This window comes from Bos taurus, chromosome 21, assembly GCF_002263795.3.
Source record: "Bos taurus isolate L1 Dominette 01449 registration number 42190680 breed Hereford chromosome 21, ARS-UCD2.0, whole genome shotgun sequence".
NCBI lineage: Eukaryota > Metazoa > Chordata > Mammalia > Artiodactyla > Bovidae > Bos > Bos taurus.
Genome location: NC_037348.1, coordinates 33,320,375 through 33,334,575, shown reverse-complemented (window position 1 = coordinate 33,334,575; position 14,201 = coordinate 33,320,375). Strand labels below are relative to the sequence as shown.

Sequence of the window (14,201 nt, the reverse complement as noted above, 5' to 3'; positions counted from 1 at the left end):
TCCGATAAACAGAGATGTGGTATTCACAGATACAAATACACACATACACCACCTGTTATGTTCAGCCTCGGATTCACTCTCCTGTATCCCCACTCCTCTGGAGGAAGAGATGAACCTCTTACAGAAGCTAGAAAGGATGACCTTTCAACAACAGCCTCTCTCCAAACAGTTAATCAGATCTTTAACAGCATCTCTCCAGATAGTTATCAGATCTCTTCCTCTGTTTAAACAAGGATTTGGCACAACCACTAAGGATAGACTAATTTGTGGTTCTGTTTGTTACCAGAAAAACAAGACCCAGATATTTTAATGAGCAGTACACTCTTCAGAAGGGATCACTGAAATTCCAGAAATTAATACTCAGTATATTTCCTGGTGAAAGAATGAACTAACCAAAAGGTCAATCACAGCTTACAAAATACTTCAGCTCAAGGTCAATGGTTTGAATCTATCTAGGCTTATAAGTAACCACAAGTTGTTAACATCTGGCGACTAAGGAGTGGTCACAGTTCAAACAGCCTTGGTCTTCCTCTGGGAAAAGGTCTGAACTGATGTGCAGAAAAACTAACCTTACCACTTATAACCTTCCTCAATCAACTTGTTCAGCATAGGCAAATTTGTTTCAGCATAGTCAAAGCTTATTGTAGGGGAATTCCCTGGTGGTCCAGTGGCTGGGATTTCGTGTTCCCAGTGCAAGAGGCCTTAGGTTCAATCTTTGGTTGGGGAGCTAGATGCCACATATTGCAATTAAGACCTGGTAGAGCCAAATTTTTTAAAAAAGCTTACTGTAATTATATACTTCTCTCTGAGTCTCTATTTCCTCATGAAAGGATAAAGCTTGAATAAGACAATGGATAGGAAGCATTCACCACAGTACCTGGTCCTTGATAGGTAGTCTCTGAATGGGTGTTCATTCTTTTTTTTCTTACTCCAGTCATTTCACACTGAAACTTCTTTCAACAGAGATAGAGCTCCTCAAAATCAAGTAACCACTGTTGCTTCTCGTTAGCCTGCAGCAATTCAATCTCTCTAATCCTTTTTATCCAAAAGCATAAATTTAAATTGGAAATTTCCAATACGTGTTCAACTGCAAGACAAAAGTCTTGAAAGGAGCAACTTATCCTCATTCAGGGCTCTGTGACAACATAGAAAAAGCCAGATCCAGAGGTATTTATACCCTTGCTCCCAACTCTAAATGCTTTTGTCCCTACACTGGCAGCTCTGGAGATTAACACTGCCATCCTGAGCACAAATCCTTTTCAACAGCATCAAACTGACTTGAGAGTATTTCTCATCATAATACAGGAACAACTTTGTGCAGGGCAAACACGTGCACTGAAGCAAAAAAAAAAAAAAAAAGGCATTGAATACCTAAATAAGAAAAGTGATTCAATATAAGACCCAGTGTCTGCCTTTCACCAATTGTGAGGTTACCTCTGTATTTTGGCAAATATGCCATTTTCCCATTAATTTCAGTGACAAACGCATTAGTAAATTTACCTTCCTCTTTTGCCTGTTTTCCCACCTTTCCTTCATTGTGAATTGTCTGTTAATCCCTTTAGTCCATATAAATCTGCCAGGAAACAGAATCTGAACTAAAATACACTAGATTGCTTTAATGCAACAAGGTGAAGCCTGTTGAATTTTCAAACTAAAAACTACCATCTTCCCTTTAGCCCTCTGTTATTGTGTCAAACAGGGAAATAAACCTAGTCTCTTTGAATTAGTATTTACTGGTTACTCTCAAATACTTTCATTTTATCAGGAAAATTTTGCCTTTTCTTAAAATGTGATTTTAAAAGAGCCAGTGTTGCCTTAAACAGGGTTTTACTGCTTCTTGAAAGGAAAAAGTTCTAAGAACAACTTCTGATTTTATCATGTTATGAAATAAGGTAATAAAGAAAATCTGCAAAAAAAGGGAAAAGGTCAATCAAAATCCAGCTGTTCTCATGTATTTAATAATTTAAAAGTTAAAATCAACAGAAAAATACTACTAAATATATATACTTTTTTAAGTTTATGTCCCTACAACCACCTCACTCTGCCCCCCCACCCCCTAACACACACACACATTTTGGGGAGAGGCAAGAAGAAAGTATACACTGTGTTGGTTCAGAGACTTGTTTCCTCCCTGGCAACCTTCCATGACTAGTAGCAGTAGCATCTCTCTTCAAGGCAACAGCACAGCAGAGCTCTTTCAGGCATCCACTCATGTGGTCACTCAAGCATTTACAAGTATTTGCTGAGGAACTACTTTGTGCTAGGGGCTTCCCTCATAGCTCAGTCAGTAAAGAGTCTGACTGCAATGCAGGAGACCTGGGTCGGGATTCCTGGGTCTGGAAGATCCCCTGGAGAAGGAAATGGCAACCCACTCCAGTATTCTTGCCTGGAGAATCCCATGGACAGTGGAGCCTGGTAGGCTACAGTATCTAAGTCGCAAGAGTCAGACATGACTGAGCGACTAAGCACACACACACACACACACACACACACACTTTGTGCTAAGCAGTACAGTAGCTGTTCAGACATAACTCAGAGAGAAAAAGACCCATTCTGAGCAGGTTACAATCATTTAAACACGGAGACATGCATAGGTCAGCATCACACAGTTTAAGTTCTAAGATGTATGAACAGAGTACTGTGGGATTCAAACTCTCAGGAAAATTAAAAATAAATCTTTTTAAAAGAGTGCCTTGAAGGATGAGTAAAACTTTGCCAGGAAGAGATAAGAATTCTCATTAGAGAAAACAAAATGTGTGTAAAAGTGGACTTCCCTGGTGGTTCAGAGGCTAAGACTGCACTCCCAGTGCAGGGGGCCCAGGTTCAATCCCTGGTCAGGGGACTAGAGCCCACATGCCACAGCTAAGAATATGCATGCTGCAACTAAAAATCCCAAATGCTGCAGCAAAAACCAAAGATCCCACATGTCTCAACTAAGACCTGGTGCAGCCAGGTAAATAAAAATAAATATTTTTTTAAAATACAGTATTTTTTAAAAAAGAAAAGCAAGGCTTTTTTTTTTTTTTTTTAATGTGTAAAGGCTGAGTCATGATGGAATGGGGGTTACTGGGGGATACAGTGTAGCCGTGTGCCCAGTGTATATGACAGAGATTGGCAGAAGATGAGCTGACAGGGAGGCTGAGCCACACAGGAAAGGTCCGTAATTCTATACCCATGAAGGATTCAACAGAGACCTTTAAGAGAAGGGATGAAATAAGTTTAGTTCTCCTCTCCCAGCTAAAAATGACTCTTCCAGCAGTGGGGAAGCCAGACAGAAGGAAAAAACTGCAGTAGGGAGGGAAGTTCTGTTAAGTCAAGGATTGTGCTCACTCAGTTGTGTCCAACTCTTTGGACCCCATGGACTGTAGCCCCCCAGGCTCCTCTTCCATGAGATTTCCCAGGCAAGAAGACTGCAGTGGGTTGCCATTTCCTCCTTGAGGGGATCTTCCCAACCCAAGGATGGAACCCACATCTGTGGCTCCCACACTGGCAGGTGGATTCTTTACCACTGAGCCACCTGGGAAGCCGAAGTCAAGGATCATATTTATTTTTATTCACTTAGCTCCTAGCACTGTGCCTGGCATAAATAAACATCTCTAATAATATCTAATAAATATGTATGAATGAGTAATGAACAAAAGAACTCTAAACAATATTAACATTTAGAGGGCAGAGGAGGAAGAACCAAGGAACTTTTAAGATTCACTTTTAGAAGTACAAATGACCACTGAGTATCAAATGTGAATGAAAAAACAAGAGTTGTGAAATATCCCCTACACACAAACATACACAATTACCTACAGACTCAGATGGTTTTTATGCTATATTCTATTAAAGCTTCATGGTACAGATAATGCTCTTGTTGTAGAAACACCAATATAATAGAGAACAAATACATCATAACCAAAGAAAACTCTTCCCAGGAATGAAAAGACAGTTTAACATAAGGACATCTACCAGAGCAATTTTCTATATAAACAGATACTAATGGAGAAAAAGCATATAACCTTCTTAAGAGATGGAGAAAATGCACCGTATAAAATTCAACACCCATTATGATTTTTTTTTTTAAACTGAGCAAACTTCCCTCGAGGGATAGAGGGATCAACTGCTGAGCTCATGTGCTGCAACGACTAAAGCCCACGAGCCTAGAGCTCGCTCCACAACGAAGGAAACCAGCACCATGAGAAGCCAGCACGCCTCAGCCAGAGGAAGCCCAAGGGCAACAAAGACCCAGCGCAGTCATGAATAAATACATAAAGAGTTAAAATAATTCTTGAAAAAAAAAGAGAAACCTGACTCATAGAGACAGGACTTTTAAGAAGAGAATACAATCCAAAAATAATCTTAAGTATATGCAGAATTTGTATACATAATCCTTGTGTATATGATACAAATGATATGTCAATTAATAGGAAAAGTGTATTATATGAATCTGTTCATACATGCATAAAGTATTTGTAGCAGAATACAACAGAAAAAAAAAACTGATAATATTGATCATCTCTGAGGAGAGGAAATGAACTGAGACTAGGAAATAAGGTAAACTATAAACTTTCACATCTTTTAAACTACATCTGGATTGAATCCAGGTCTTCCGTGTTGCAGGCAGATTCTTTACCATGTAGCCACCAGGGAAGTCCAACCTAGTCAAAAAGTAAATAAAATTTATAGATATTAAAAGATAAATAAAAAGGGATACCATTTTCTTCTGTCAACTGATGACAGTTTGCAAGACTGACATATATAGTATTGACAAGAATATGGGGGAATTCCTTGGTGGCCAGTGATAGAACTTGGTGCTTTCACTGTGGGGACCTGGGTTCAATTCCTGGTCTGGGAACTAAGACCCAGCAAGTGGCAAAGGGCAGCCAAAAAAAAAAAAAAGAGAGAGAGAATGTAAGAAATGAATGCTTTCACACAATGTGGCAACTATATAATTTATAACACTTTTTTAAAAAATCAATTTGGCACTTATCTAGCATAGTTCTAAATGTGCAAATCTTATGACCCACACAACCACTTCCAGGAATCCACTGTACAGAAATATAAACATGAATTGTAAAAGACAAATACACACCCAGAGTTGTTTCTAATATTTTGCCATTAGAAATAATGCTGCAATGAATACCAGACAAACGTTTATTTACTGCAGCACTGTGTCTAATGACAAAATGTTAGAAATAACCTAAATGACCAATAAATAAGGTCATGAATAAATTATGGAACGTTCACACACAGGACCACCACATACCCAAAGTACATCAGTTTTCTGTTAAAAACACTGAGACACCACAAACATGGCATCAATCTGTAAAACACAGAACCAAACACCTTTTATCCTTTTGTTCCATGCTAATACTTTTCTTTCAGAAAAAAAAAAGGAAAAATATATATGAATTTCAAATCGATCCAAAATAGTTCTATTTGTTTACTTAAATTACTACCAATGTTACTTAAATTATACTATAATTACTGCCACCAAAAACTTTCTTAAAATGAAAAAAAGATCCTCCAATGGCAGCCTGACCAAATTCCTAACCAAAAATTCCTAACCAAAAAAAAAACATGGTTAGAAATGAAAACCAAATCTGTGCAGCCATTCCAAACTATAAGTGGTCCTCATTTTAAATGCAATAACTGAACTTTTCATTTATTTTTTAAAAAGAAAAATACATAACTTTTTCCCATAGAAAAGTGAACTTACCACAGATCAATTAACCAAGTAAAAAGCTGTTAACATCTCAGTGATTTATCAAAAAGTGGAAACAGTGACAGATTTTATTTTATTGGGCTCCAAATTCACTTCAGACAGTGACTGCAGCCACAAAATTAAAAGACACTTGCTCCTTGGAAGAAAAGATATGACAAACCTAGACAGTGTATTAAAAAGCAGAGATATCACTTTGCTGACAAAGGTCCCTACAGTCAAAGCTATGATTTTTCCAGTATGTACAGATGTGGGAGTTGGACCATAAAGAAGACTGAGCGCCAAAGAATTGATGCTTCTGAACTGTGGTGCTGGAGAAGACTCTTGAGAGTCCCTTGGACAGCAAGGAGATCAAATCAGTCAATCCTAAAGGAAATCAACCCTGAATATTCACCGGAAGAACTGATGCTGAATCTGAAGCTCCAATCCTTTGGCCACATGATGCAAAGTGCAGACTCATTGGAAAAGACCCTGATGCTGGGAAGACTGAGGGCAGGAGGAGAAGATGGCAACAGAGAATGAGATGTTTGGACGGCATCATAGACTCAATGGACATGAGTTTGAACAAACTCAAGCAGATAGCAAAGGACAGGGAAGCCTGGCATGCTACAGTTCACGGGGTTGCAAAGAGTCGGACACAACTTAGAGACTGAACAACAACTCCTAGTCTACCTCCCACTGGGGTCAGCTCTAGGATCATTCTTACAGCAGTTGAAAAATACAAGAAGGCAATAGAGGTGGTGCCTGCAATCAGATCTGCTTCACTTTCTTTTGTAAGTACTCACAATGCACTCAAGTCTGATTTCTATTCACTTTTGCTTCATTGTCCTCATTTATTTTCTCTATTTCAATGGATCAAACTTTAAAAAAATTAATTTCACTTTCATTCGTTTTTTATTTTTAATGCTTTCTTTGAAAAAGTCAGAGCAACTATGGGATATTTTAATGTCTCTAAATTTTGATTCCTTGGGCCTTAGCTATAAGAAATTCTGTATTTCACACTTCCTAATATATAAAACATGACATACAATTCTTAAATCCACATATTCAAATAGATAGACATTTCTACCTTTCAGTGGTTCCCCAGTTTTCTCTAGCAATATACTAAATACAAAGCTTCTTCAGAGAAGAGATAGTAAATGTAATTTGTTTATAAAAGATAAATCATTAATAGCAATCTGGAGAACAGTAATTCAGGAACTCACAACCAGTGACTTAAAAACACTTAGAATCTTGCACAGTGGATATTCAAATTTTTTCTTACTTTTTTTTCTTGGCCATGGCATGCAGGATCTTAGTTCTCCCACCAGGGATTGAACCTGTGCCCCCTACAGGATGCACAGAGTCTTAACTGATGGACCGCCAGGAAGTCCTGAAATTTTCCTTACTTTAAAGATATCCCCATATCAGCAGTTGTCTCTATTCTGGTATCCATGTGTTAAACTATATAAAATCTCTTTCTTGGGACTCCCCTGGTAGTTCAGCAGTTAAGAATCCTCTTTGCAATGCAGGGGATGTGGGTTTGATCCCTGGATAGGAAACTAAGATCCTACATGCTGCATGGTGCGACCAAAATAATTAATTATTAAAAAATCTCTTTCTTTCACTCATTAAGAGACCAAGGAAACCTCAGATTCAAAGGCCTACAAATCCCATCAAAAATGCTAAGTCCAGATAACCAGGAAAGAGGGCTTAACACCATCCTCCTGATAAAACCACATGGGACTGGTTCTGAAATTCAGACTCTTCCATCTACTAATCAAGCATTGTGCAAGAACCAAAAAGAATAAAAACTAATTGCTATTATAGGATTAACATCACAATGGGAACTGAATAGCAAGAAACCTAAAGTAGGGCTGACCAAACAAAGCTTCCCATAAGAGTCCAAAGCTTCAAGCAATACTGAAGAACCAGAGCTAATTGAGTTATTAAACATGAAAAGCTCCTCAACCTTAGTAACTTCCTACCAGAAGAAGTGAAGTCCTAGGGTTTATCAGCACTCCAACAGTCAAGCATGAAGGCCTCAGACCAGGAATAGCTGTTCACCAATTCCTGATGAACAAGAAATGCTCTATTCTTTTCAAAGTGCTCTTTCTGTCTCCCCTGGCTCATGGTCCCCTTCATAAGTAGAGAGCACTGGTCACACATTACACTAAAGAAGGCAGTTCAATCCATTCCTTTTTGTACAGCAAGACTCCGCCCCTCCCTGTTCACATAGGCCAAAGAGTGTGGTCCAGCAAGAAGCAACCGCTTGAGAAGCATTTAACACGCACCAAAGAAGGAGCGTGCGTACAGCGTGTGTGTGCTCAGCTGCTCCAGCTGTGTCCGACTCTTTATGACCCTATGAATGGCAGCCTGCCGGGATCCTCCGTCCATGGGATTCTCCAGGCAAGAATATTGGAGTAAGTTGCCATGCCCTCCTCCAGGGGATCTTCCTGACCCAGCGATTGAACTCCTACATCGCCTGCATTGGCAGGCAGGTTCTTTACCACTAGCACCACCCAGGAAGCCTGGAATATATCATATTCAACCACTTAAAGAAATCAAAGCACATAGAGCCTAAGGAAGCTGTTCAAGGTCACTCAACTAATAAATGGCATAGCTGAGGTTTTGAGGCTTGAATTCAAAATTTTTCAAATCCTACAGTCTTTCTACCCACTAAGTGGCCTTGAGAAATACTGGATACACATCATTCATCTCATCAACATACATATTGTATCAGCAGTTCCCAACCTTTTTGATACCAGGGACCGGTTTTGTGGAAGACAAGTGTTCACCTCCTGCTATGTGGCCTGGTTCCTAACAGGCCACAGACCAGTACTGGCTGGGACATTACCTGAAATATATATTATGACATACATAGTATGTCGTGTGTTTGTCTATGCACAAAATTACTCTGGAAGGATATATAATAAACTGGTAACACTGCTTGTCTCAGAGGAGAATTAGGTGGCTGAGAGATATGGCAAGAGGGAGGATATTTACCAAATTCTTCTCTGTACCTTTTTAAGTTTAAATCACGTGACTACATTATCTACCCCCAAAATAGAATATATTAATTTTATATAGTCTTTAACTAAAATATATATAATAAGGTTATCTGAACACAATGCCACCAAATGATGAGTTTGTTGATAGTCTATCAGTCTTCCTATCAAGGCCAAAGATGATGAGTTAGTGAGCTCTACAAAGGGATAAAGGATTATAGCTGCTTTTTGGAACCTTCAGGACTAAACAGAAGAACTGACTCACTGAAAAAGACTCTGATGCTAGGAAAGATTGAAGGCAAAGGAGAAGCGGGTGGAAGAGAATGAGATGGTTAGATAGCAATACCAGCTCAAGGGACGGGACTTTGAGCAAACTCCAAGAGATAGTGGAGGAGAGAGGAGCCTAGTGTGCTACAGCCCATGGGGCTGCAAAAGTCGGACACAACTTAGCGACTAAACAACAACAAGCCCTAAACAGGATGTTCCAAGGCACTGCAGAATTGTGCCACGTTCGCTTTCCTGATGGAGGTCTTTGCCAAAAGCATGTTTACTAAACACAAGCTGGCATCTCTCCTCTCAGGCTTATAAATACCATTCTCCAGACAACAGTTATCAAAGAGGATGAAGAACTCCCAGAGACAATGGAGGAAATAATTCAACAAGAAAATAAAGAAGCAAACATTTCTGAATTGTCATAGGAAAAAATTCATGTCCAGAGGTACAGGGGCAGAAGAATATAACACAGGCAAGAAACACAGGAAAAACAAAACAAAACAAAACAGAAATCTGGAGAATAAACAGGAAGCTCCTCACCATCAACAAGAGCAAAGCCATCCATGTTTCCAGGGGGAAACAGGGGTTGTGGGGACTGGGGGTGAGCATATAATTGGTCACTCTCCATAAGAACAAACCCAAAGGCAGCCTGCCAACTGCTACCCATTCCAGCTGGTTAATAAGAGGGTGAACTACACAACCAGAAGAACCTGGAATGTATTTCTAGAGGAAAAAAAAATCCAAAGGATTTGTGGAACCCAGGCGATGGGGGAGGCCTTTAGTAACAATTCTCTCTTCTTTCAATTGCTGGCTGAGACATCAGAGAAGAAAGGAGGATGTGAATGACTATCAGTAAATCAGATATGCCAGATCCTGCTGGAACATTCTTCTCCTTTCCCTCCTCCCAACCCTGGCTTACTTCTATTCACCCTTTATTTGTTGTTTGTGTTCAGTTGCTCAGTCGTGTCCAACTCTTTGCGACCCCATGGACTGCAGCACACCAGGCTTCCCTGTCCTTCACCACCCCCCAGAGCTTACTCAAACTCATGTCCATTGAGTCGGTGATGCTATCCAACCATCTCATCCTCTGTTGTCCCCTTCTCCTCCCACCTTCAATCTTTCCCATCATCAGGGTCTTTTCTAATGTGTCAGTCTAAATCCCACTTCTTCATCCTGGAAGTCTTCACTGTCTTCCACCCAGGCACACAGTATTATAAAAGCTATTGTCTACCTGCTCCTGTTGGCCTGTAAGTTTAGGGAGGTGAAAGGGCCCAGTCTCGCATGCTCACAGATGCATACGCAACACCAAGCACATTGCATGGCACCATTCTGATGAGTGAACGTACGAATGATGATGGGCTCTCAGCTTGCTAAAAGAGTGGTGTTGACAAGTAGTAGGAAGAATATATTCGTCTGAATGCTTGCTGATCTGATTATGAGAGTTTAAAACTGAAAACTGAGTGAGAAAAATTCCTGGATAAAACTGGCAAAGAATACCAGGAATGACATAAGAAAAGCAATGAGAGAGTAAACTATGAAGTCACAAAAGAAAATATCTGAAAATTAAACTGCCACTATCCTAAGACATCTAGGGAACTTCCTGGTGGTCCAGTGGTTAGGACCTCATGCTTCCACTGCAGAGGGCAGTTCAGTCCTTCAGTGGGGAATTGAGATCCTGCAAGCCATGCAGAGCAACCAGAAAATAAATAAATAAAATAAAAAGGACTGAAGAAAAGAGAAAATGCAAAGGAATAAAGGAGGTTTATTATTTTTTTAAAAAAGACATCTATAAGAGAGATGTCCAAAATAAGTTAAAGTTTACAAATTTTATGAAGTAAGACATGGTTCCTACCCATGAAAATCTGAGTATAATGAATTTGTGAATGCTGTATGCCAATGGATGGGCAAATCTCACTCAAATCTTTTTTCTATATGTAATTTATTTATCTCTGGCTGTGCTGGGTCTTTACTGCTACGTAGGCTTTTCTCTAGTTGCAGTGAGTGAGCTGCGGCTACTCTTTAGCTCCAGTGCATGGGCTTCTAATTGTGGCAGCTTCTCTTGTTGCAGAGCACGGGCTCTAGGGCGTGCAGGCGTCAGCGGTTGTGGCTCCTGGGCTCCAGAGTATAAGTTCAACAGTTGTGGCACACGGACTTAGTTGTTCCTTGGCATGTGGAATCTTCCCAGATCAGGGATCAAACCTGTGTCCCCTGCATCAGCAGGCAGATCGTTTACACATAAACCTAGCCCTGGCTCGATGTTTTTTTTAAGTTGGCTTTGAGGAGTTCCCTGGTGGTCCACTGATTAGGGCTCAGTGCTTTTGCTTTCACTGCTGGGGCCCAGGTTTGATCCCTAGTCAGAAAACTAAGATCCCACAAACTAAGTGGTGAGGCCAAAAAATAAAGTGAGCTTTGAGGTTTTAGGCAGGGGAATACTGATCACCAGAAGCGATTTACTGAAAACAAGTCTTTAAAGAAAGAATACACTAGACTGAAAAGTAATGAATGTACTATTTAGCAGTGATACTCAAAAGTGACATCTTGTAGACAAGTAGTAATGGAATCACCAAGGAAGTCAGAAATGCAGACCACAGGCCTCACCACATTTAATCAGAATCCTCATGTTAACAAGATCCTAGATGATTCTTCTGTGTGATTACGTTTGAAAATCATTGATGTACAAAACAGATCTACTTTTAGCAAGGCATCTGATGAGCATTTCATGCTATCTTCGTGGACAGAAAGATTTCCTTCTATTAATTTCTGTATATTTGCCAATCAAAATGTTAAGCAGGACTCCCTGGTGGTTAAGAATCTGCCTGCCAATGCAGGGTACAGGGTTCAATCTCCAATCTGGGAAGATTCCACATGCCAAAGGGCAAATGATAAGCCCATGCACCACAAGTACTGAGCCCACAAATACGAAAGCTCACATGCCTAGAGTCCGTACTCTGCAACAAGAGACGCCATCACAATGAGAAGCCTGAGCACCGCAACTAGAGACAGAAGCCTCCACTTGCAACAACTACAGAAAGCCCGCACGCAGCAACGAAGATCCAGTGCAGCCAAAAATAAGTAAATTATAAAATGTTAAATGTTAAGCAGGTGACTACTTATTTAATTCACTAATAACCCTACAAAGTGGGCATTATTATCTGTAATTTGCAGATATTCATAGTAGCAAAGATTAAATTGTTTCAAGGATTTCATATATATTAACTTATTTAATCCTCATAACTATTCTTTACTAGTGTTACCTACATTTTACATATGATGAAACTAAGGCAAAAAGGGATTAAGCTGCTTACTCATAATCACACAGAACTTATGGTACAGTTCTTAACCACTTCTTTCTACAGCCAAGTGTGCTGCCACAGTGGGGCTTATGATAAACCCTGCAGGAAACAATAAACAATTACACCCAAAGACAGTCAATTTTTTAAAAAATGAGTGGGACCTGAAGTGGGGGATTTTAAAGGATATTAAAAAAAAAAAAAAAGATGTTAAAGAATTCTCTGAAAGAAGGGAGACAGATAGACTACTGTTTACTGAAAGCCTACAGTCTGCTTGCTAGCCCATGCGTCAAGCACTTTGCATCCATGTTGTTTATATTCAGCTTTTCCAATGGCAGGTATTGAGACGTTTTATGTGTGAGGAAATGGAGGCCCAGACAAGTTAAGTACTTTGCCAATTCACACAACTCCTGATGATTCAACCAAGATTCCAAAACCAAGCCTGATTGTAAAGCTCACACTCTGTTCCTTGACTTGCTCTACATCCCTCCCTGGCCTATAAATGACCTAGATAGGGGCACTGGGCCAGGCTGACCATGTAAGAGGAGAGCTAAGCTTAGACAACAAACATATTGTAAAAGAGAAAACAGATCTAAAAGATCAAAACAGGATAGAACAATGGGCTAGAGTGGTACTCAGAAGTGAAGCTTTGGGGTCAGACAAACAGGGTTGGAATACCAGGTTCTAGCACTTAGTGTTCAGAACGCAAGCAACTTACTTCTTTGAGGCTTAAAGACTCCACACCTTTAAAAAGCGAGTAATGGGACTTCCCTGGTGGTGCAGCAGGTAAGAATCCGCCCGCCAGACAGGGATTCCATCCCCGGCCGGGGAAGACTCCACGTGCCCTGGAGCAACTAAGCCCATGCACCACAACTACAGAGCCCATGCTCTGCAGCCCCTCAGCCCCAACTACTGAAGCCCCCATGCCTAAAGCCCATGCTCCGCAACGAGAGAAGCCCCTGCTTGCTGCAACTAGAGAAAGCCCTCACAAATGAAGCGGTGAAGACCCAGTACAGCCAAAACTAAAATAAATCACACAAACAAATAAAATGGGAATAACACTCCCACAGAATTGGTGTAAGAGGGAAGAAAAAGTAATATTTGTAAAGTTTTTGACTCTTAAAGCTCAACAAGTGGTAGTGAACATTAAATCTAACAAAATGATATTTAAGGATAAAGGCAAGAAAATAAATTTTAGAAGCATCAGATGAAATTTAACAGAAGCTCATAAGAAAAGACTTAGGAATCTTAGTTGACTTGAATCTCTTAGTCAACAGTTTACTAAAACTGCCAAAAACTGTTTTGAATTTGGAGCACATTACAGAAGCGTGGTGCCCAAAACAAGGGGGCCTATCAGACATTGTTTGTAATACTGTCTTCAGTTCAGATGCTAAACTTTAAGATGGTCACTGGCAAATAAAAATCAGTCCAAGAAAAGATCAGAGTGGTGAGATGCTTTGAAAATGTAATAGCTAGTTCCTTCTTTTTTGGTTTTATATTCCCTCCCACTTCACACAATGAAGCTACCCTCTCAACTGCTTCCATTCCCTAATAACTAGCACATCACCCCCATATATCTCCTCCCCCTATCTTCATCTCCATCCCCCTCTCCTCTCTCTCACACCCCTCAGGCTCAGTTTTGCCAATGTCAAATGGATCTAACAGGGCTGATTTGACAATTTCTAATCCAACACTTTAGGATTCAGCACCTCAGATCTGTGGCTAACCTGGCCCTGGCCTGCATATTAGACCAGCTGTTGCTTATCGACACCAAATTTAACTGGCCCAGTTTTCTTCCTATGGCCAAGCCTTAGGTTACTGAATCTTGACTGTCACACATTGAAGAAACTGGGACCATGACCTCAAATGAAATCTGGCTGGGAGACTGCAAATTAGGCAATGTCAGTCATCCACTCATCTCAAACTTGCTGGATTAATACT

The 14,201-nt window shown here is 40.1% G+C and overlaps 1 protein-coding gene across 4 annotated transcripts in view; it reads right to left on the bottom strand.

Annotated features, from left to right (window-relative positions):
- PTPN9 (protein tyrosine phosphatase non-receptor type 9) overlaps positions 1-14,201 on the bottom strand; it is a 70,122-nt gene that overhangs the window by 41,314 nt on the left and 14,607 nt on the right. Inside the window, exon 1 of one of the 4 annotated variants that reach the window (XM_059878963.1) lies at positions 8,444-10,058. The exons of 2 other annotated variants lie outside the window; for them this stretch is intronic. The gene's annotated coding sequence lies outside the window, so the exon portion shown is untranslated. Of the gene's footprint in view, positions 1-877; positions 1,846-8,443; positions 10,059-14,201 lie in introns of those variants that run through there. One more of the 4 variants, XM_059878964.1, reaches the window with a different exon arrangement.